The sequence below is a fragment of the Mustela nivalis genome (genome assembly GCF_964662115.1).
Source record: "Mustela nivalis genome assembly, chromosome: 3".
In the NCBI taxonomy this organism is placed as follows: domain Eukaryota; kingdom Metazoa; phylum Chordata; class Mammalia; order Carnivora; family Mustelidae; genus Mustela; species Mustela nivalis.
In genome coordinates, this window is record NC_139022.1 from 122,840,893 (window position 1) to 122,863,996 (window position 23,104).

At 48.2% G+C, this 23,104-nt stretch overlaps 1 protein-coding gene across 2 annotated transcripts in view; it reads left to right on the top strand.

Annotated features, from left to right (window-relative positions):
- Positions 1-23,104, top strand: part of SLIT3 (slit guidance ligand 3) — a gene marked incomplete at its 5' end in the record, with an annotated part of 594,733 nt that overhangs the window by 139,562 nt on the left and 432,067 nt on the right. The window lies entirely within an intron of this gene.

A 23,104-nucleotide genomic window follows, 5' to 3' on the forward strand; every position in this document is an offset into this window, starting at 1 on the left:
AGCTGTTCTCAGTGGGAGAAAACAAGGCAAGACAGGGCAAAAAAGGAAAAAGAAGGTGTAGAGATGGGCCTTCCCACCTCCACAGCCTAGAAATTCTCTTCTTGCCGATACCAGAACCAGGCTATAGAGCAGGAAGACTGGACAGGCTGAGCAGGACATTTGGTATAGTAGCCACTGAGGGGGGAATCAATCAGAGTATCTTTAGTTTGGGTTCTAAGGACTGTTAAATGGGATGTTGCTTGGTGTTGTGTGTGTGTGTGTATGTGTGTGCACACACACACACACATGTGTTGTGGATTTCTGCAAGGTATGTGTCTTAGAGGAAACCATGTTTTCAGAGTGTTCCCTTTACCATTATAGTGATTTCTTACTTTATCAGGATGGAATGAGCTAGGATAAGAATTGTTGGTGTTCCCTTTAGCAGTCGGAAGAATGAACTAGGTGGTTTATAGTAAGCTTGACAATTCCTGGAATATTTTAGGAAGCTTCTGTGGACTAGAAATTACAAAGGCCTGTGGTCAAAAACATTGGAGAAATCCATGGTAAAATAAGTTAAATACTTTCCTTTATTGCGGGACTTCTGAGAATCTTAAATGGAATGATGTGCATTGTAAAATCTGCATTGTTTCCCAAATGTACTCAGTCATAACTCCATAGATCCGTAGATCCATTTTGTCATAGGGTAATGATGGATGGTGGTGTCCTAGAGAGATATCTTCTAGGAAATATGCCGCCATAGACAAGGTTGAGGGTTTTACAATTTTAAAAAGAAGGAGTCATGATGGCCCTTCTAATAACCAAGGTGCACACACAAACTTTCTTCACACCCATGCCCACTTCTGTTGCTCCAGAAAGGGCAACACCAGTTTGCATCTGTCAATTGGGGAACTAGCTACCGATGTCTTAGATCCATGTCTTCCACAAATGCTTATTTAAAGGAAAAGAAAAGTCCCAAGACTTTGCCGTGGTTTTCCCACAAAGAATCAACTCTCCTGAGTTCTATAGGGGTACAGGATCATCCCACTGATGAGAAGACTAAGCTTCATATCTTCCCCCTTCCTTCTTAGTTGCAGCCCTGTATCCACGTTAGAACTGAAAACTCTGCTCATTTAGGGACCATTTGCCTCAATGATTTGGTTTCAACCTAAGACCAAAGGTTTGTACCTTAGCAGCTCGTGGGGCATTGGGGTTTTCAATAAGTTAATTTCACATCCAAATTGTTCATGATGTTGCATTATGTAAACGTGACTCGAGCCAGGAGAAAGGCTCTGATTGCTATCAGTTGCAGACACCGAGGTGTTGACAGCGGTTGGAACAGTCTTGCCTTGTCTGAGTAGGAATGCAACCTCGGAAAGCTGACCGCACTGATAGGGAAGACTTGAGTGAATTGTCCTTTTGTCGAGGCAAATACGTGGATGTGCTTTGTAAATTAGTTCTTATCTGACTCACAGACACAGGGTTCAAAGGCTCAAGCACCAGCCACCAACACTAGGTTACCAAAAACTGCAACCGTGTGTGTATATTGTAGTTAGTTTAACCAGGGTCTTAGTTGAAGCTAGTAGGCTAAAATGTCTTTAACTTTCTCATCCTACTTGATCCTTAGATCTGATCTTTAGATGGCTTCCTCTTTTAATGTTCCTAAGTAAAGCATTCTTTTTGCCTTGAAATAGGCCCCCAAAATGGCTTGGTCTGAGATGGTTTTGAAGGTTTATTTGGAAAAGCCTTAGTGTGCTTATGCATTCAAAAGAAACATTCTAACCAGACACGTTCATTTTCTCTGATTCTCATTCTCAGTTTGCTACAGATTTCATAATAAATTTTAGAATTCCCAAATGTCAACACCACATAATTAGTATAATAACTAATATATATTGTGCCCTTAAAAGGTACCAAGTAGCATGCTCTCCTTTCTATTCATTATCAGATTTAGTTCCCTCAGCAACTCTGTGAGGCTGTTTTGACTTTACAGTGAGGAAACTAAGGCACAGAGTGATTGAGGAACCTGTTCATGGTTTCACAGCCAACAAATTCTAGGGCTGGGATTTGAAGCCAATTGTCTAACCCCAGAGACCAGGGATCCTCTTTCAGGACAGGCCTGTGCACGGCCCCGTTCCTGGCATTGAGATGAGACAGACAGGTAGAGACCGGACGTAGAACTCAAGGAATAAGCAGAAGGAACATAGTGTAGGTGATGACAATAGGAAGAACCCAGGAAGGGGAGAATGTGGCCTCAGGTGCTGCCAAGGAGCTGTCAGCATGGGGGGCTACAATTAGGAGTAATGGGAGTAGAACAAAGGATGAAGTCAGGGGGTCTGTGTTACCCAGAGACCTGGCAGGGTTGGCAGCATCAGGGTAGTTTTTCAAGGTCTCCGCTGGGTAGGTAGGGTTCAGAGGCAGGACCCACAAATGAACAAACTCGGGTGCCACATAGTTCATTTCGATGGGGTCAGGCTACAGGAAAATGTCTGGAACCAATAACCAGAACCAGAGTCCAAAGTGGAGACTGAAGGTAAAATTTGATTGGAAAGGTCAAGGTTTCTAGGAGACCTAAAGCCACGTTGATGATGGAGAGTCCCAACACGGGCAGCAGAGATCCCCAGACCCTCTCTGCCCAAGTGATAATTAACTCCTAGTGTTGACTCAAGACAACCCCCCCAGGCAGAAGGCAAGCAAGCTCTGCCTGACACACAGCCTGTCCTGGAGCCAAAGAGAAAACCCAGGCCTGGGCGTTTCCAAAAAAAAAAAAATGCCAAGTATCTGAATATTGTCTGACAGTCTGTTAGTGAGATAGGAAAACAGCAGGCCTGGGTGTTGCAATACCACCTAGCTGTTCACACGAATAAAACCCTGTCTGCTGCCACAGTTTACAGGGTATAATATTTGTTGAGAGAATGGGAATTCTACAAAGGGACCTGTAAACTGCCCAGTATAATTTCCATTGCTTTGTAAAGTCTGGAAGTTGGAAATGAAGTTTTTGGACTTGGGTCGTTCAGGGAAAGAAAAATCATTGTCTGTGTGCCAAATTCGGGAAACCTACTGTGAGTCAAAGACGGGTTGCAGGCCCTCCTACCCTCCTCCTGGGCCCAAAAGGAGTGAGCGGCGGGCCGGGGGAACTGGATTTGAGGCAGCTTGTCAGTATTGAGCTGTGAATTCTGAAACCTGGCCCACATCAGCACGAGTGATGTCTTAGCCAGACACACGCCGTAGGAGATATGAACTGGATTGAAATCAGAGCAGGGAAGGCTGTAGGGACCTCAGCGCCTTCCGAAGGTATTTTTAGAATGCTTTTAACCTGAAAAAGGGAAAGTGCTACCCTTCTGGAGACCACGAAGCTGAGAATGGCTTGTAGCTAAACCAGGCTAATACTTCATTTGGGGGCAGCCCCCGGGCTGCTCCCCTGGGGTGGGGCGGAGGCGCCAGTTGTTATGCTCTGGGAATGTGACATGCCGGGTTGGCTGTCATCAGAGCCGCCCCACCCCCTCTCTTGAGCCTGAGACTGGGACACCAACAGTGTCAGGGAAGGAAATAATTATTCCTTGTATTTACCAATGTGGTTTACGGAACACATGGACAGATTTTATGCCCGTGACGGCACCCGGTACACAGGCCTCCTGCCCCCCGCTTCTGCTGAGGACCTTGGGGGTCTCACATGTCCACACGGCTCTACGAGAGACCCATCCTGGAGGCCCTCAGTCGCTACACTCGGTACATAAAGCAAAAAAAAAAAATGATGGAGAGTCACAGTTACCAGAAAAATAACGCAAGTCAGTGCCTGGCCTGCTTGCCGTCTAGCTGGCAGAGCTCGGTTCCTTCAGTAGCCTGCCAGCTGCTGTCGCTGACTTGCGTCTAGAGTCCTGTTTTATGAAACAGGGGGAGTTGCTTAATGCTCAGCCTGCTGGGATGCACATACAGGAAAAGCACGTAGAAGCTGAGGCTGTGCATGAGGGCAGGTGTGAGTCCTTGGTCTGCATTCGAGGGGGACACTCGCCTTCCCAGCCACATGGTGGCTAACTGACTTTCTCTCTCTTCTTCTCCGTCACAAATGCATGTCATTGAATTGGCCCGATTGAAATGTGCGTGTGCTGGGATTGTACTGTAAGTTGTCGAGCACACGTGGCAGCCAAAGGCGCCTGACCTCAAACCTGGAGCTCTTAGCCCCACAGTCATCTGGCCTCCCTTGGTCCAGTGTTGCCTGCCTCTGGGAACTGTGTCGGCTAACATTTCAGTAATAATAATAATAGCAGCAAGTATTGGGATGTCATCTTGCAGTAAGTGTTGTTTGTCTTCTTTGCTCTTCTGACAACACCTTGAGATAGGTGCTCCATTTTAGATAGGGAAACGAAGACACAGAGAATTTGAACCAAGTCAGTCAGCTTGTAAAGGGCAGGATTTGAACCCAGACTTAGGCAGCTTCCAAGGCCCTGCTTTTAACCACTTAGCTCTTCTGCCTCTGTCTCACCCTTTTCCTGACCACTGAGCCCTGTGCCCACATACTCTGATAGGAAGGCGAACCTTCTAGAAGCCAGGAGGAGCAGGCCTGGGCACCTTACCCTGGGTTCTCTGGCTTGCTCTTGATGGTGGACCTGGAAGTCAATAGCAGATGACACTGTCGTCTGACTCAATAGAGTCCCTGAGAAGGATGACACTGATGGCAAGTGGAATCACAGGGGGAGACTGCTGACGAGTCCCTCAAACATGGCCCACTGTACTCCCTAGCGGGAGCACATCCAGGTCCCTGATAGGAGGGTTATCCCTGCACTGGTTTTCCTTCTGCCAAAGCTGTTACTCAGACTAACTTTTAAAGTTAGTGAGTTCTTTGGAGTGCCACAACATGCATTAGAAACCCCTCTGTCTGATGGACAGCTGGAGCTCAGGGAAGTCTCCGATGTAAAAGGAGGCTTCATTGATCCCAGTGAAGAGGGAGGCAGGGTCCACAGGGCAGAGGGAGCGTGCTCTCAGTCCACTGGCGGTGCCCTTCATACGTGGCCGCCCGCTGCGCTAAGCGAGACAGCCCCAGCCGGGCCAGGAGCCTGGGCTCAGCAGGAGACAGGGGTGATGGCTGTTTCTGTGCCACACATTGATCTCAGTGTCCCTTATGCTGAGCCTCTCTCCCATACTCCCAATCCCAGTTTCGGGCCTGCCACCCAGCTTCCAAGTCCCCAGTGGTGTTCCTGACATTTCTTCCACTGCTTGGAGCCCGCCTGTCCGGAAGTCCAGCGCAAGATGCTTAGCGGTCCTCTCTCCTAGGGGAAGGGAAGTTTGAATTTTCCTTTGCCCAGATTGCTAGGAACTCAATTTCAGTAATTGTTTCTAGCACCTGTCATGAGTTCAGATTATCTGCTCCCAAAGCCTTGTTCACCTGTTTCCCTGGCACCCTCTATATCCACCATAAGGTGAAGGGGTACCAGAGTGGCCACTCCACCCAAATTCTTACATCCCTTACAGAGGTGTGTGTGTGTGTGTGAAGTGGGATGGGAAGTTGTCCCTTGTTCCCAGCCTGGGACTGAGACCATTTTCCCTTCCTTATTTAGACCTTTGTTTAGAACCAAGTGTCATCTGCTTGTCCCGGAGAACCTGCACAGCCTCACAGCTTTATCTTTATCTTACTTTATATTTAACCTCATTAGCCATTTGTGGGCCTTGCCTGGGCCCCATCATAACGGCAGACACACAGGACAAGGGGCCCTGATGTTTATCTCTGCTGTGGAGTGTCTGGTATAGTAATTAACTTTGAGGTCTTGAATACAACAGGATATGGAAGGAAAAATCAGAAAAGCCCTCGCTAATTTGCAGAAGGCTTTATAAACCAGAAACCAATTATTTGTTTGTTGCTTGTATCAGGAATATTTACAGTATCCAGTTGCACATCAAAATATGATGGGGAGGAAGCTGATTTGGCATGCAGCTGCCAGGGCTGGAACCCTTCCCACCGGCTGCATGGTCCTGGGCGCACCTTTTTCTCCTGCAGAGCCTCCATTTCTTTATGTGTAAAGCAGGCACAACAAGAGGAGAGCCATAAAGATGCTTGGCACTGTCCCTAGCATGCAGGGGTGTCGACAAAGGTAGGAACTCCCATCCAGCTTGCTGCAGCCCTACCTGCCACTCCCCACCCCGCCGCCGCCCTGTGCCCAGCTGTACGCAGCATGCCTACAGTTCCAATTCCTGCTGGTGCAGGGCCATCTAACAGTGATTTTTCCTGACCAGGGAATGAAGACTCTTTTGGAATTTAACCATCCAGGGAGTACCCCCAGACCTTCTTAGCAGGCGACATCATCGCAAAACCAGATTTAAAAAATCATTCCACATTACTCACATGCTTGATCCCTCAGTTGTGCAATATCTGGTAATTGGTCCCTCTTTGCTTTCACAGGCACAAGAGAAAGATGTTTATTTGGTGTGGGGGGGCGGGGGGGCGCGCCTTGGTTTGAGGAAGCTCCCAGGGTCTTGATTCTGTGGATTTGTGCTGATAGCCACTAGAGGGTGCCCCAGGGGTCTCCGGGGTCTGGGTCTCCTGCTGATAGGCTGGAGAGTCAAGTCAGTAATTACAGACGCCTCAGAGGAAAGAGCCAGACTGCAGTGCAGATGACGGGAACAAAATTTTGGAGCTGGAATTAATAAAAGATTCTTACCACATGACCAAAAAACGCCCATGTTGTATTCCTTTGTGAGGTTAAGCTATATCTTTTTCTAACAAGACCATTTAGAGTGATTTTACCCCCAATCACTGAGTACAAAATGCCTTTCTATAAGCAATCGAATAAAATCTGTTAGTATCATTTCCTCTTAATTAGTCATGTAATTAGTGTGTGATTAGAATTTCCCAGGTTGTGTTTCTTCTGTTTTAGGAGGCGAGGTGGCTGAAAGCCACAGATTTCAGAGTTAGAGAGCTCTGGCTCAAAATCCCAGCTTCCTCCATTACCAGCTATGTAGACTTTGAGGTCATGTAACCTTTCTGAGCCTCAGTTTTCTCCTCCATAAAATAGGACTGGTGAAAGGCATCTGGCTGGCTCTGTTGGGAGAGCGTATGACTCTTGAACTTCGGGTCATGAATTCGAGCCCCACACTGGGTATAGAAATTACTTTAAAAAATTGAAATAAAATAGAATTGAGGGTACTCCTTTAAAGGATTTCTGTGGATGGTAGATAGATAGTGAATATAATGTTTTGGATATAGTAGCTTTTTAATACATGACAGATATTATGATTATTTGATTATTTTCAATGCCAGTATTAGTCACAAACATCCCTGATCTGCCCTGGAGAGCAACTTAGTGACTTTTAGGATATGATGAAGTATTTCAGTTCTCCTGCTGTCACAGTTTAAATTTGATCCACCCTGTTTCCTTGTTAAACATTTTTAGTTAAGACTATTTAAGAAATAAGCATTTTGTATAGCACACTAGTGCCATATCACAATTAGTGACAATTTTTATACAACACCTAACAGGAGGGCAGGAACTATTTATGCAAGATGACAACAACCACTGAACAATGTGCAAAGAAAATATTGTGCCTTCCTGGCCATTCCTAACATTTCAAGTCAAGGTGTTGCATTTAATTAATCTCCAGAAGGTTTAATCTCAGACTTATTAAGAGCATGATTTTGTGAAGGCAAACAAACAGCCCTGCTAACGGCACCAAACATGTTTATTCCAAATAGTTAATTAGATTGTGTCAGTTCCTGCCCTGGAGCTTTCAGGCTATTCTGTTTTTCTAGCCATGTGGACATTCCGTCATCATTCATGTTTATTTCCTCTCTGGCCTTTTAAAAAGAGAAGCCGAGCGGCAGCGGCAGCCCAAGCGTGCGAGTAGCTGGAGCATTCTGCAAAGTGAAATTCGTTAAATACAAGCCCAGCGCTGGCTGTCGGGGCTGCCTTCAGTATTCAGAACTCAGTGGGCTTTTCCAGCAACATCAGAACATCCCTGAACCATTCTGACCCTGAACATAAGCAGCCATGGTGACTAAGGCTTGGAAGTCTCTGGAAGTCCCCAGAGCTTGAAGCTGTGTGGATACAGGAGCTTAGACAGGAATCTGGGTGCGAGAACGTATAGCTGTTGGCTTCCAAAACTGCTAAACCATGTCTCTGTTTCTCTCTGATTTGCAAAAACAGGATATATTAGCTTGGGATTTTTCTCTAAGAAGTAAGGGGGGCTTCCTTTGTCCTCGGGGGTGCAGGGCACCAGCCCCTTGCAGGACAGGGGAGCACATGGAGGCAGAGGGAAAGGCAAACAGCTCTCCTCACCTGGGCTGGTGTGTATGGTGAGTCAGCAACAAGGAGGTTCCAGGTCTTAGACATCCAAGGCCCAGAGACGTGAAACTTAGGGCAGGCTAGACCAGATGCACACCGCTAAGAAGCAGGAGGCTCCAGTCTGTCCGTACTCCCAGTCTGGCACCTCCAAAGCAGTTCCGAAGGAAACAGACACAGACCAGTCCACAGGTAGACACATACCTGCCAGTCACACCTGCGCACGAGCATCTGACATGGTCCAGGCTCAAGGAGCTGGAGTCCTGTGTGGTAGAGTATCAACCAAGATTAATGAGCCGAGCACTAGGGGAAGTCAGGTCATTGCCTGCATTAATTCCGAATGCCTCTTTATGGTAGGTATAATCATTATCTTCATTTAACAGTCTAGGAAACTAAGGCACAAAGAAGCTAAGCGACTTGCCTGAGGTCACACAACTTATGAGGGGCAGCTCAAGGATTCTGTTGCATGAAAAGATAATATAATGGGGTTCTGAGTTCAGATAGGTGTGTATACCAGCTTGGCGAATTTATGTACCAAGCAAAGCCTGAAAAAGCTCTCGGTCATAGACATTTCAAGGAGGAAGGGGTCTCTATGAGCTGGGGTTGGCAAAAGTGTCATAAGACCTGGGGAAGGGGGTGCCCGTTGTGTTTGGAAGAACTTACAAACATGGAGAAAAGCTGGGAGAACATCCCAGTCAGAGAAGGTTTTGCAGGTGGCCGTGGAGGCAGGAGGCGCTGGGGTGGTCTGAGCAGGTGGCAGAGGAGGGTATGTGAAGGGCAGGAGGATGGCTGTCACAGCTGGCCCATAGAGGGCCTTGAACTTGAAGCCATTGTCATCAAACCAGAACCAGGGAAAATGAGGTGATTAAAGCCCCACAGCTGGCAGAGTCCTGGTTGGGGGAGGGGGTGGGAGGACTGGGCTCCATCGGGGCAGTCAGCTTCCTTGCCTGAAAGTCAGAAACGACTGTCAGTTAGCGGGATCATGCACTAAGCCCTGCATCCTTGCTGTTTGACAACAGCACCAGCCTGTGCCGGAGAGGGAATCCATTCTGTGGTTAGGAGCAAGTAGCCTGGGTTTGTGCTCCGGTTCTGCCACTTAGCTATGGGTCCGTGAAAGAGTGACTCAGTTTCCTTGTGCTCCCGTCTCCTCTGTGCTATAAAATGGAGTGACGCATTCCTGGTGGGATTATTGTCATTGAATTAAAGGGCCGGACACCTCGTGGGTCCTCGATATGTGTTAGCAATTATCGTTTCCTTTGGTGGTGCCGCTGGTGTGGTTGTCATTGTCGTCTTCAGCTTTGAGACATGAGCATCATTCCAGAGCCCAGAGAAGGGCAGGAACAGACTAAGAGTATGTAGTTTACCCTTCTCCCTGGTTCTCAACCCTGTGAGGTCATTAGCTCTGCTAAAGGGTCACAGGGAGCCCAGCCAGTGTGGCCTGGCCCCTTGACTATGATGCCCTTCTTTGTGGCTTCCTTACTACAAGGCTATGAACCTAGGTGTGTGTCCTTATAAGCAAAGAGCCTCACCAGGGGGAGGTCCACGGGCTCTGCCTGCAGCCCTGGGCTCCTCGGGCATCTGCACATTTGTACCTTCTGAGCTGCGTTGTTGGGGGAGAAGCCGACATGCGGTGCAGCGGTTTTCCAAGGAAGGCTTCTTGTCCTCAGTGGACCTAGCAGGCATCAAGCAGGCTTACAATAAATTGTATTTCCTTTCTAGTCCAGGAGACAGGAAGCTCCAAAGGGGACCCCAGTTCACTCTGAAGGACGGATTTCTTCAGAGCCTGGAAGTTCCAGTTGGGTCTAAGGAAGTGTCACGCAGCCTTGGAAAATATTTACAACCACAATGACGGTGTCTCCCAAGCCAGGCTCCTGACGATACGCCTCAAACACATGTGTGTTTCTCCTGCCTCACAAGGTTCGCTGCCCTTAATTGCTACCCTGCTTCATTAAGGGGCAATTAATTTTGCGGCTGGGTTTTAAAAGGCGGTGATTATAAGGCGAGGACAAAAAGCCCATGGTTAGACATAATCAGCTGGATGTAAGAGGTGTTCCCTGGCCGATTAAAGAAGGAGGGAGAGAAGGAGCTTATGTCCCAGGCAGGCAACATTTTTCTTTTGGGCTTCTCTCTTCTCAGCTCACAACAAGCCCATCATTTTGAGGGCATGAGACTTATTCTCTTCTAGGTCTTCAATTTGGGCATTTAGGCCAGTGGACCTTCTCCTGCCATAAAAGTTGACGAGAAGGTCTGGACCCACGTCAGTGGCCCAAAGCCCTGATCAGTAGGCTTGGCTTTCCGAAGAGACCAGACTCCTTTCCAGGATTTTTCCATGTTAGGGGTACTTGTATCTCTGTGTCATCCTGGATCACATCCATTTCTTCATTCGTCATTTGTCAGACATTTGTTGAGAGCATTCTAGACACCGTGCTTTACTCTTGGGATGAAATGGTGAGCACAGCAAGTGCGTTCCATGCCTTGGGAGTTTATCGACAGACGGGCCCGCTGGATGTTCATGAAATGATAACCAGATTCATCATTCGAAGCAGTGAAACGTGCCGTGCAAGAAAGGGAGGCTGTGGGAGCAGAAACCGGAGAATCAGAGTGGTTCTGGAGGATGACCTCAAGAAAGGGACTCTGAGCTGAGAGCAGGAGTCGAACTCAGTTAGCCAGGTCGTGTGGGAGGGAAAGGTACAAGGGCCCCGAGACAGGAGTGAGGGTGACACTTTGAAAGAAGAGTGGACCACAGCACAGAGGTGGGGTTGAGTGTCACTGGATAAAGGGAAGAAGCTGGGTAGCTTCATGGACCAGTTTTCCTATCCATGAAATAAAGATGGTATTGCCTTCTCTGTCTACACCATAGAGCACTTGTGAGGGAAAAGGAATAGAATAGCTATGGGAGGTGTTATTTGTGCAAGAGTATTTAGTGAACTCTTACCGGGCACTAGTCTGTTCCTTTGAAGCAGATAGAGAGTCAAGACTGGAATCACAGGCTGAGGCTTAATGACACTATTTAATGTGAGCCATGTGAGATAATAGGGCCTTCTGCTTTGGCTTTTCTATATTGTTACCCCATTTTTTACCATGGACCCATGTAATCCTGCCTGTTGTGAGCCCTCTCAACCCCGCTCTCTCTCTTTCTGGCTCTCTCTCTCTCTCTCACAGACACACACACACACACACACACACACACGTGCATTGATTGTTTATGCAAACAAAATTGAAATCACACTGCAGCAAGGTCGTATGAGAGTTGGTGTGGGGGCCTGGGCTCTGGTGTCACTGGGTTTATATCCCAATGGCTCTCCTAATCACTAGCCTTATAATCTTGAAAAGGTACTTAACGTTAAGCCTCAGTTTCTACATCCACAAAATGAAGGTGAGAACATCTATTTCTCTGGTGGTGTTTGAATTAGATGTAGCAATCATGGACAGCCCTTAGCAAACTACAAGCCCTCAACAAATAGTAATCATAGTGATAACATTATTAGCACTGAATGGCCTATTAAAACGCCTAACAACTAGTGTGTGTGCAATGAAAGATACAGTTACCAAAAGTAGGGTTAATAAGGATTCTTTAGGAAAAGAGCAGGGACAGGGCTTACACAAAAACTAGCACCTACTGGTTATTAGGACTCATTCTCTTTTCCTCTCTGTTTCTTTTTGCATCTCAGTTTCCTTCTCCCTGGAGCAAATTGGCTTTTTCTTTTTTTTAAAGATTTTATTTTTTTTAGAGCAGCTTCAGTCTTATAGCAAGATTGAGAGGCAAGTACAGAAATTTCCCGTTAACCCCTGCCCCTAAACAGGCCCAGCCTCCCCCATGATCAACCTCCCTCACCAGAGGGGGATGTTTGTTACAACCGATGTATCTATACTGATACATCCTGATCACCCAGAGCCCCTGGTTTACGTTAGAATTCACTCCTGGTAGGTTCTATGGGCTTGGAGAAATGTATAGTGAGATGCATACCTTTCCTCCCTCCTGGTTTTGTGGTTGCCACAAAAGTTGAAGGTGGACCTCTGTTTGCTCTTAGAAGGAAGGGGCACTTTAGGATCTCTGTAGTATCATCGAGCATTTTCACTGTGGATTGGTTTTCTTCATGTAGCAAGAAAGGTGGTCTCTGATAGCTCCAAAGTCATCTTCTTCCATCAGGTAACCCACCTGAAAAGGGCTGTCTTCGTCCAACTCCAATGTGAACAGTTCCCCCATGTGGGCTGTCATTGGCTCTGCTTAGCATAGGTGCCTCACACATGGACCAGTTAGCACGGCCTCTGGGATCCGAGCTGGGCAATTGGCAGCCCCCAGCCACATGGTTGGGTTGGGGAGATGGGTATTAGGGAGTGGGAGCCAGGTGTTCCAGAGAAGGTGGGGGAGTTGAGCGGAGACAGACCCTGATGAGGGCCCATGTCCAGAGCGTATCATAGGTTCAACCTGCTGGTTCTCTTGCCCTGGCCAGTCCCATCATGTGGGCCAAGAGGACAAGGGGGCCACAGTTTGACTTGGGACCTAGACATTCCACGAGTCCCAGGTTATAGTCGGTCTCACAGCTCATGAACTGCTTTGCCATTCCTCTCTTGCTCTGGGCTGAATCCAGTGGGCAGTGACCCAACGCCCAAGTGATTTTTGGGCCTGAAGGAGGAGGGGAGAAGCTGATTATGGAGTCAGCAATTACTCTGCCCAAGCCCATGCCTGGCAGGGCCTTATCTTTATTTATAGCTGGCTGAGCCTCCCAGAGCCCAGGTTTTGCCCTTGAGTGACTAGTGCACTGCAGTTTTAGTTCATAAAACACTGTTTGTTTATAATCCTTAACGGATTCTGTTTTATTAAAAGAGAAGGCTCCATCCAGAGTATAAATAAAGTTAACTGGTTAAGTTTTAGTTTATATCCACAGCGAATATGCAGTGGGTGGGCACTCACCACAGAATTATGCACACTCAGGAGCTAACTTTATTAATTTTTTGTAAAGGTCTCTGTGGCCTAGACAAAACCTTTTCCAAAGGCAGGGGAGGTTTAGCATGGAGGACTTTAAGATCCTCAAATCTGCTTTGTGGCAGTGGATTTCTTTTTTTCTTTTTTTTTTTCATTGTTCAGTATCTTTTTGTTTTATGTTTGTGTATTTGACAATAGAGCAGGCAGTGTGCCTTCTCATCCAGTTCTGTGATTGGGGGTTGGGATTGGGGTGGACTTAGATCTAGTTCTGTTTGAGTGTGCATGAGTATGTGTGTGTGTGTGTGTGTGTGTGTGTGTGTGTGTGTGTGAGAGAGAGAGAGAGAGAGAGAGAGAGAGGGAGGGAGGGAGAGGGGGACAGGAAGAGAGAGGGGGAGCACATCTCAAGGAATAGTAGAGGCTTCTTGGAGCAGATGGCGTTGAGCTGAATCTTGAAGAATGGATCAGATTCTGACCAAAAAGCAGAAAGAAAGGGGAAAAAACATGAGTGAAATCCATAGTAAAGGGAAGAAGTTGAGGTTGTTTATGATATTGCATGAGAATCAATTTGTCAGGGGCATGAAGATGACACAAGGGAGACCAGATTCCAGGAGAGTGTCTCCTGCTGGAGGGTGGTGGCCGGTTCAGAAGGGTTTTTATACTTGACTTAGAGGGTAGTGGGAAGCACTGATTTTCTGAGTGGGGGAGGAGCATGGTTGGACTTAAACTTTGGCTTGTGTGATTCTTCCGACTGGTACCATCCCTTCAAAATGGCTCTTCCCCCTTTAGCCAACATCTTCCCCAAATCTGGAAAGAGCAGCCCTGTGTTGCTCTCCGGAGTGCCCCTCACCCTCACCTTGCTTCCCTTCCTCCTGTTTTGGGGTTGCTCCAATTCCAGAAGTGGGCCTCTGCGTGAAGTTTTGCTCTTAGAAGGAAGGAGGGGGGAACTTGAGGGCCTCTGCGAATTGAGTATCTCTGAATTTCTTACCCAAGACCTACTAGTGCTTTAAGTTTCTAAGTAAACTTTGGCCCCTGGTGGATAGAACAGTTCTTGCAGGCCTTCCTGCAGCAGCCTTGCTAGAGGGAAAAGAAGCCCAGATGTGAAGATGGAGTTTGTAAAGGCAGTAAAGCTCCAGGGGATTGGAGAGGTAGCCTGCCTACATCCTTCCTCCCTCCCTCTTTTGTTTCTCCCTTCCAAAAAAAAAATATATTTATTAAGCGCCTACTGTGTACTTACCATTCTGCATAGAGTGCTCCATTTCCTCCTTGGAGGGACCTAGAAGGATTCCTTGAGAAAGAAAGAAAACAGCCTCAAGAATCATCATTATCCTCATACATTTAGGAAGGCATGGCAAGTAATGGGCATATTTATTGAGACTCTCCCCTGGTATCCATGATGGACATCATAACCCAATCACAAAACACCATCTCCTAGAGCCCAGAAGATGCCTCAGAACCATTCCTGACACAATGCTCCAGACAGCAATTTTCAGTTAGTAAATTTAGATGGGCTTCTAGGTTTGCTCCTGCATGTCTGACATCCTCACTAAACACCTCTGGGGCATGCCCGATTCCTTCACACAAGTCTTCCTGCCATGCCTAGAGGCCCATGTACAGCCCATTTCACTTGTCCCTGCCTTTTGCCCATCTTTCCATCCACCCAACCCTTTCTATAGACACAACGGCTTCTCCTAGAGACTGGCCATTGATACTTGCCAGTCAGGAGGCAAGTGTTGTTTTTAGGAGTTAATGCTGCAGAAGACATAAGCCCCGGTCCTCTTCTGGGCTGCCTACTTACTCCTTGGGACCCTGAGCAAATTAGGTCACCTCCGTGGGTCCTGGTTTCCTCACCATTAAAGAGAGAGCTTGGGTAAAGGGATGTCTTGCATCCCGCCCAGCTCTGGCATTTTCTGATCTAATGAATGAAAATATTTCCCTTGAAATCTAAGAAATTAAGTTCCAGTCTTTTCTTTAGTGATAGAGAAAATAATAAGGGAAAGAGAACAATGGGTTTCTGGTTTTTATTACTGTATATACGCCACATATCTACATATAAATAAGATCTCTGTCATCCACGACTGAGCCAGACTCAGTGCCGGGTCTCTGCTTAGACTTCTGGCATCTTTATCACATCTCTTAAGCTCCTTGTCCCCTAGATCCCTGTTCCTGGCCTAATCACACATCTCTGAAGCCCACAGAAGAAAGTGATAGGAGTTCCTGGAGCTCTTCATGGACAGACATGGCTGTATCCCATCATGGAGGTGGGAGGTCTTAGCATCCCCTGGACCCTTGCCCCCGAGCCAGCCCTGGTTCAAGAGCCTTGCAGATTCCTCCACCAGGAAGGAGAGCCTGTTTCTGGCTCCGACAAGGGCCATGGGGAGGTGGCAGGGGGCCAACATCCCCCTCCCTGCTGAGGCATGCTCGCTGCCCTCACAGTGTTTGAGCTGCGGTTAATATATCAATATTTGTTCGGGAGGGTATTTGGCACAGAGCAGGGCCCTGGGACGCCGGCAGATAGATTGCCTCCTCTTGTCGCATTCTTTGTTTTTTGGCAGGGATGGAGGGGTTCCTAGCTGCTGACAAGAAGGCATGGAAAAGGAGCCCCTACTTTCCTCATGAATACTTGCATTTCACAATTTGACGCTGGATGATGTTGTCAGGGCTTCAAGTTGTCCCCATCACTCACTGTCTCCCCGTGCCTTGTACTCACTCTGCTTCTGCTGAAATTCTGTTCCTGAAACTCACAGTCGTTTCAGCCACTGACTGAAAGCCCCCAAAGATCAGGCTAGTACTAGGGAGTGGGGAACCTAGCAGAGGTGAGCACGGACCAGAATCACTCCGGCTGGGACGAGTCTTGCTCTCGCTGCCTAGACATACACCCTGGGCAAGCTCCCTCTTCTCTCCTGGTCTCAGATCTCCCTCTGGGAAGTGGCAGGGAGGATGACAGAAGAGCTGTAAAGGATTAAATAATGTCACATATGCAAAGCAGTTAGCAAAACACCCCGTGCATAGTAAGTGCTTGATAAAGGCTGGATCTTGTTAATCATGTTTTACTCCTTCCATAAATACCTGGTGATTCTTGGATACTTTTGCCTGTCCTAAGTTTCTGGAGGACATGGACGGAAGCCTTCATTTCTTTTCTAGTTCTTCTTCCCTCCCTACAACTTTGGGGCTTTAATCTAAATCTCTCGAAGGTGGGTGCCCTCATTGCCATGGGAAGTAGCACCCATGGAGAAGCCCGGAGCGCCAAGGAGAAAACTTGTTCCTGGACTTGGGATAGGTCTTGCTAGTGAGAGATGAGAGGAGGAACCTTCTGTGATCTCTTTAGGGAGCAGGTTAAAAGAGGCCCCAGGCCTCCTGGGAGAGCTGGGACAGCAGGGCTAGATGTAGGCAGCCTTTCTCAGCAGTGATCAGTATAAGAAATCTACTTATTGTCCTGCAAGCTGTTGCTTGCAGATGATTAGTACAAAAATCAGAACAGTTTCCCCTCTATCAATGGTAGAGGGCCATTTCCATTCTGAAATAGAAGTCGCAGGTCAGGGATCGCATCATAGCCGGGGTACCCAGCATTTGGCACAGCCCTGGGTATGCCCATGCACCTGCATCCTGCATAAGGGCATTAGCACCACAGGGGGGCAGGGGAAGACAAGACCTGCAGTGCCGTAGGACAAGACTCAGTCCCACGGGTCAGGACAGAGCAGCTCCGTTCAGGGAACTTAGTATGTGCTTAGGCTCCGACATGATAAGCATTTTAGGTGCACGATCTCGTTTAGTCTTTTCTGCAGTTCTCAAAGGCAGGTGTCTCAGCTCATGCTCTCCAGGAGCGGAGCCTGAGCCAGGGATACTTGGACAAGTGAGTTGTTGAGAAAACGTGGGAAGCAGGATCGGATGGGGAAGGAAGCCAACAAAGATGTGGCTGCAGGACAAATCCAGTCTCTGCCTGACCCCGCAGAGAGCACTGGCATGTATGTAGCATCACAGATCTGTTGTCACTGGAGGCAAGGCAACTGGGCTTCTGTTCTCTCCTGTCAATCAGTCCCTGGTGAAAGGTCACACCTCCCAGGAGAGCAAGTGGCGTAACTTCCTATGCGTTTCTGAAGTCACTCCCATATTCTGAGGGCAACTTTAACCTATTAGTAGCAAACCCCAGGTAGGGGATGGGTGTATCAACCTAGAAAAAGGGATCTGGGTGTGGCACCAAGAGCATTTACTCCCATGGGGAGGCCTCTTTTCCATATCCATAAACTGAGGTCTAGAGTGTTTATGTAAGCGGTCCATGGCTGTGTGGAGTCAGGAGTCAAACCCAGGGATCTACCTCCAAGCCTTTGGCCTTGCTGACTTGTACTCCCCCAGTGTCCCAACTAAGGGCTAGGTAGGAATTAGTAAACCAGAGATAGCTAAGGCAAGTGCTCGGGAGGCCTGGAGATAAGGTTAAGGTCATGAAGGAAGCCCAAGCGGCAAGACAAGGCTTTAGGCTTCTGTAGTGTGACCAACTCATCCTGCTTTGCCCAGGACTTCCCCAATTTTGACACTGAAAACCCTGCATTCAGGGAAGCCCTCAGTCCTGCCCAAATCGGGCTTGGCAGTCAGCCTCACTTTCTGGATGGGAGCATCGTCAGGATGCTAGAGTCTGTGTTTATGGTGCTGGATGTAGGTTAAAGGTGAGGCAGGTTAAAGGTAATTAGAACTGTCATTCCCCTTGGCTCTTAAGTCACAGCCTCATCTGCTAGAGGCTGTTTGGGGGGACATGGATAAGGGGGGAAAAGCCAGGAAAACCCCGTGGCAGGAGGTTATCCTGGCCAGGAGCTGAGCAGAGAGGGTGGTCTGAGATCCAGGGTGGGCTAACGAGAGGAGAGACTTGGATGGCTCAGAGAAGGGGAGGGGAGTGAGTTACCAGCCCCCTGAGGCCTCCTCGGGGAGCTTGCCAGAAATAGATACCCTTCTCCTGCCTCCCGCTTTGAAGCAGGCTGTTTGCTCTGTGTGTGTGTGTGCGTGTGTGTGTGTGTGTGTGAGAGAGAGAGAGAGAGAGAGGTGGGGAGAGAGAAAGAGAGAAGGGGTGATGTACATTTGAATTAATCTAATGAGTAAATGTCCCATTAAGTTCCTACCCCATCCATAGGGCTGGGCAAAGTGAAATCGGCCCGTGTGCTTTTGAAAGTCCCTATCACCTGCCTCCAAGTAATCTGCACACCCCACAAGAAAAGCTGTCAGAAAGCCAGGGGCCGTGTAACTCGTGAATAATCCTGTCCTTTGGTGAAGTTTCCTGGGGAAGAGTCAGAGACAGTGGTTAGGACCTAAGGCTCAGAAGCCTCAAAACAAAGTGGGTCCTGGGTCCCTAAGGTTGAACCCTTGCCTAGAATGGCTGAGCACACACACACATAGATATAACACACATACATATTCATGTGTGAATCACATGAATCTCCTTGTAGCCAGATAACACACACAATCTCCTTGTAGCCAGATAAACACTGGCCCATCCTCCAGATGGGAAAGCTGAACCCAGGTCCATACCTGTTTTTGGGAGTTGAAAGGAAGGTCTGGGGTCACCAAGTTTAACCTCTAAGGTGGTGCAGTTGCACTGTTGACACATGGCCCAGTGTGACCCCACGACCCGGCTGCTATTTCCTAATGCCTTCGGAATGCAGGTGCTTACTTGATTTTCCAGGAGCTGAGGAGTGAGCACCGCCCCCCCACTCCGGGGGCAGGTGGTGGAGGTGTGTGGAAGGCTGTGGCAGGGACATGGGGACGTGGGGACGTGGGGACGTGGTGGCATGGGCTTGGAGAGATGCTAAGAAAATGGCAAACCAGTACAAGAGGCGATGCCCACCGGCTCCCTTTCATCTGGAGTCTTTAGGTTCAGCACGGATGTTTCCATCTTGTGTTTCCTGCTGCTTTTCCTGATGGGCCCTCTTCGGTGTTACCTCCCGAGAAGTCTGCTGCTCTGGAGAAGGACTCTGGGGAAGCGGCCTCTCCTCCCAACGCTGGCCTCTGCCTGTTGTGTCCAGCCTGGCTCCTCCCTACAGAGTAGCAATGTTGAGATGGACTTTATTTCTAGTTCTGTGTGGCATTCTGACCCATCACGCTGTGTTTAGGAGACTGTCCAGGAAGGAGCAGGATTGAGAAAGTGACATGTCTTTTCCTGCTTGGGGCACAGAAGATCTTTTTGTTAAGTCAAGGTGGTAAAGGCAGAACTGACTGGAACGCGCTTTCCCAGGGACCAATTCTGAAGTCTCTTGCTTCCTTCACAGTTAGAGAGACCTTCCCAGCCTGCCCCGGTAGCAAAGGGGAAGTGGAGTAAGAGACCCACGAAGGCTAAGACTGGGAGCCGGCGTAGGGGTCTTGGACCCTGTGTAGTCTAGTCCTTTTATAGCATCCCACAGTTGTAAAACTTGGTGAGGTGTTTTGTCTGTGGCCCACAGGAAGAGACATGGACCCTTTCCATCACAATCCAGTGAAGAAAGGCATGCACACAGATGCCGAAAGAAGGGTCTCCTGAAACAGTACTTACCCTTTTGGTTTCACTGGCAGTGAAAGCATTGTTTCCGTGTGCCTGGTAGTCCCTTGCTGTCTCACGCTTTGAGAGCATTAGCCTTTGACAACCGCTGAACCGGTCTCATGAATCCAGAAGGAGAAACCATCCACAGGCGGAGAGAGTCCTGATCCGGTCTGCACTCTCACTTTGTGGAGGAGAGAAGAGGCGCAGGGTGAGGGAAAGGACACCCAGGGCTGCACAGAATCCGATAGGCTTACTAGCCAGGAATGGCCATAGGCAGAATATAGTGGTGAGAAAACAGGGGTAGCTCTGCCCTCCAGATGCTGAGAGTCTCTTGAGGCTAGCCGACACTGATCGAATGAAAGAACAAGCTGACATATAAAATTATAGTACAAGATGTGATCATTGCTACAGGGGGAGCAAGTCGGGAGCCTGAGTAGAGACCAGCCGGGGTCAGGGAGAGGCGGGGACTCCTTTTTATAGGGTGGTCAGAAAGCTCTCTCTGGGGCTACCAAAGTTAAGTCAAGTCCCATGGAAGAGAGCCAGGCTGTTACAGAGGGGTGGGAGACGGTGGGAGCCGGAGGAGGAGCAGAGGATGGTTTTATGCAAGGGGAGTGGGAAGTATGAAGACCTTGGGTCCAAGAAGAATTGAACGTGAACTGAAGGAAAGCCAGTGCGGCTGGAGCACAGTGACAGAACACAGACCCCACATGGTCAGGAGGAGGCTCAGAACACTTCTGGCCTCTGGACCTTACTCTAAGGTCAGTGGGAGCACTGAAAGATCTTAAATCAAGTATGTGACATGTCTGACGTATGGCTTTAAAATGCTCCCTTGGCTGCTCTGTGGAGAAAAGATCCGATGGGGCAAGTGTGGAAAGAAGGAGATCGGTTGGCTCCTGTCTGCATCGTCTCCAGGGGGAGGCCAGCGGATCTGCCTTTGCAATGGCCCAGAGCTATGCACACTTAGAAAGACCACGCTATTAATGAAACATTGGCATCTCAGGAAATGATAAAACAGGCTGCTACGTGTAAAAATTAAGTAACTCAATTTGTTTTAACAGCTTGTGCTCTAGTACAGCAATTCGTTTGGCATATACACGGACCCCATCTGAACAGTAATTATGGCATGCTAATTATTTTACTGCATTGTGTACATCTGACATTTAATTACGGGCGAGTATGCGAGAGCGGATTCTCTTCCTCCCTCCACCTGCCTGACAGGTAGTTTTGTTTCCCTCCTTCCCACCTACGTCGTCTTTATGCCAACTTGTCATCTGCGACGAAATCGTGTTTCCATGACAGCTTTGCTCAGCCGTGTTGCCTGCAACTTGCAGACAATCACCAAAATAAACAGTTGACACAGATGTCATTCTCATCCTCCCATTCTGCCTCTCCCTGCCCCATCCCCCCCCCTTGATCTAGCTCCTACTATAAAGATGTTAATTTTTTTTTCTTCCACTTTGAGAAAGGAAAGCGATCCCTGTCAACCTTGAGCATCCTTTGAGACATTGGCGTGTCTCTCAGTGGCTTCTCTCGTGACCTCTGCCCTTCTCCATGGAGACCGCTGGCAAGCTGACTCCCATGGCCCTGTGCATAGATGACGCAGCTCAGCACAGCTCTGGGTGGTAGACAGACAGGCTCCAGTCTTTGCATTCACAGGGAGGCGACAAAGGTGGGCTCATCACTCAAGAAGCTGGACCAAGGCTGCAGCATGCCCATCAGAGGGGGCCATTGACAGACACCATGAAGCCATGTCAAGCTTGGTGCTGACCTGCCTGCAGAGATGGGCCTGGGGGCTGGGAGGCTGGGGAATGGCATGAGGAAGGACAGAAAGCTCCTGCCTATGAGCAGAAATGCCAGACCCTGCTGGGTTAAGGGCAGGAGAAGGGGGAGTGGTGGGGAGAGGCAGATCAGCATCTCCTGCTGGTTGTGTCCTCTTGGCTGGTGTGTCTGTAATGGCCTCTCCACAAAGAGGAAATGCTGTCTATGTCTCTCTGCTGGTGGGAGGCAGTTGAAATGGGGGGTGGGGGGAATTATGAGAACAGAACAAGAAAGAAGAAATGGCTTGAAAATGAAAGCTACCAGAACACCATAAGGCATCTTGAAAAAAATGAGCCTTGCTACAGGATTCCAAATCTCAACATGTAGCAAATGCAAATTAAAATACACACACAGTCTTGTTATGGGTAAAAATAAGTGTCCTAAGGGTTGAGAGATCACAGAGTCCTCCCAAGGCCCGAGGAGGAGCCATTCTTTCCTCCTTGTGTTCATTATATTTCCTTGTATACTTGGGGTTAGCTAAGAAATGTAGTGTACCTTAGGGAAATAAGGAGAGTAGACATAAAGACCTTCAGCTTGGTACAGAATGTGCTCTTTGAGAAGTACTGGTTCCTGCTGAGTTCAAGCGATCTTAGATTTGGATCTTTCCAGCTTGCATTTTGCTATTTCAGACCTAAAGCTGCAAACCCTCTGGCCAGGAATTTGCATAACTCAACACTCCTTGTAAGTGCCAGGTAAACCTCTGCTGGTTCACAAGATGATTTTTGGTGGCACATGGACGTCTGTGTGTGTGTGTGTATTTTAATAGTTAGGTATTCATTTTAATGTGCATTAAAATATATATAACCAGCACATCAAACCCATGTTTTAATGGATATAATAAAGTTTCTTGTATAAATACAGATTTGGCATGCTTTCTTTTTCCTCTCTGCCAGGCCTTTTCTCACTTTACAAACTTGCTCAAAATTTACTCCTTTTAGGCATCCTGTCCTCAGTAAATCCACCTGGCTCAGGCCAGCCCTTGGTCCTTGCTCCACTTCTTTCCCCTGCTTGGCTTTCTCTTCCTCTCTCCTCTTCCTCCTCTCTGTGGTTCTCCGCAGACATCCCGGAGAGCCTAATGTGTGCTGGGCATGTAGGGGGCAAATCAAACAGGTATGTGTTTAGCTGCAGGAACAGAGAAGTCATGCCATGGCTTAAAGAAGTAGTGGTTTTGAATGTTGCAGAAGAAAGAGCAGAGCTGGTGCAGTTGTTCCAGAAGGCCATCAAAGTCTTCCTGGGCCTCCAGGCTTCCCACGTGACCTTTGTGTGTGCAAGAAGGCTGCCACACAGCACTTATGCCTGTGTAGTGCCCTTTTCCCTCTGGACTAGAAAGCTCAACCCTTCGCTCACATCTCATAGGAGGCACTGTTTCATATGGGTGTCCCTACATATGCAAGGGGAGTGGGCAGAGATTGTGTTTTTTATCTGCAGTCTCAGTGGTAGAGAAAGGCAGAGGAGAACAAGGTTATGGATGCCTTAGGGATTGCTGAGCCACGGTCAGCCAATAGAGAGAATAGGACTGGGCTCTGGCCTTATGGTCTCCCAAGTTGAAAAAGTCTGATGAAAAGTTGCTTTATAATCTTTTAAGTCAGAAATTCGTAGAATTGAAAAGGAATTTAG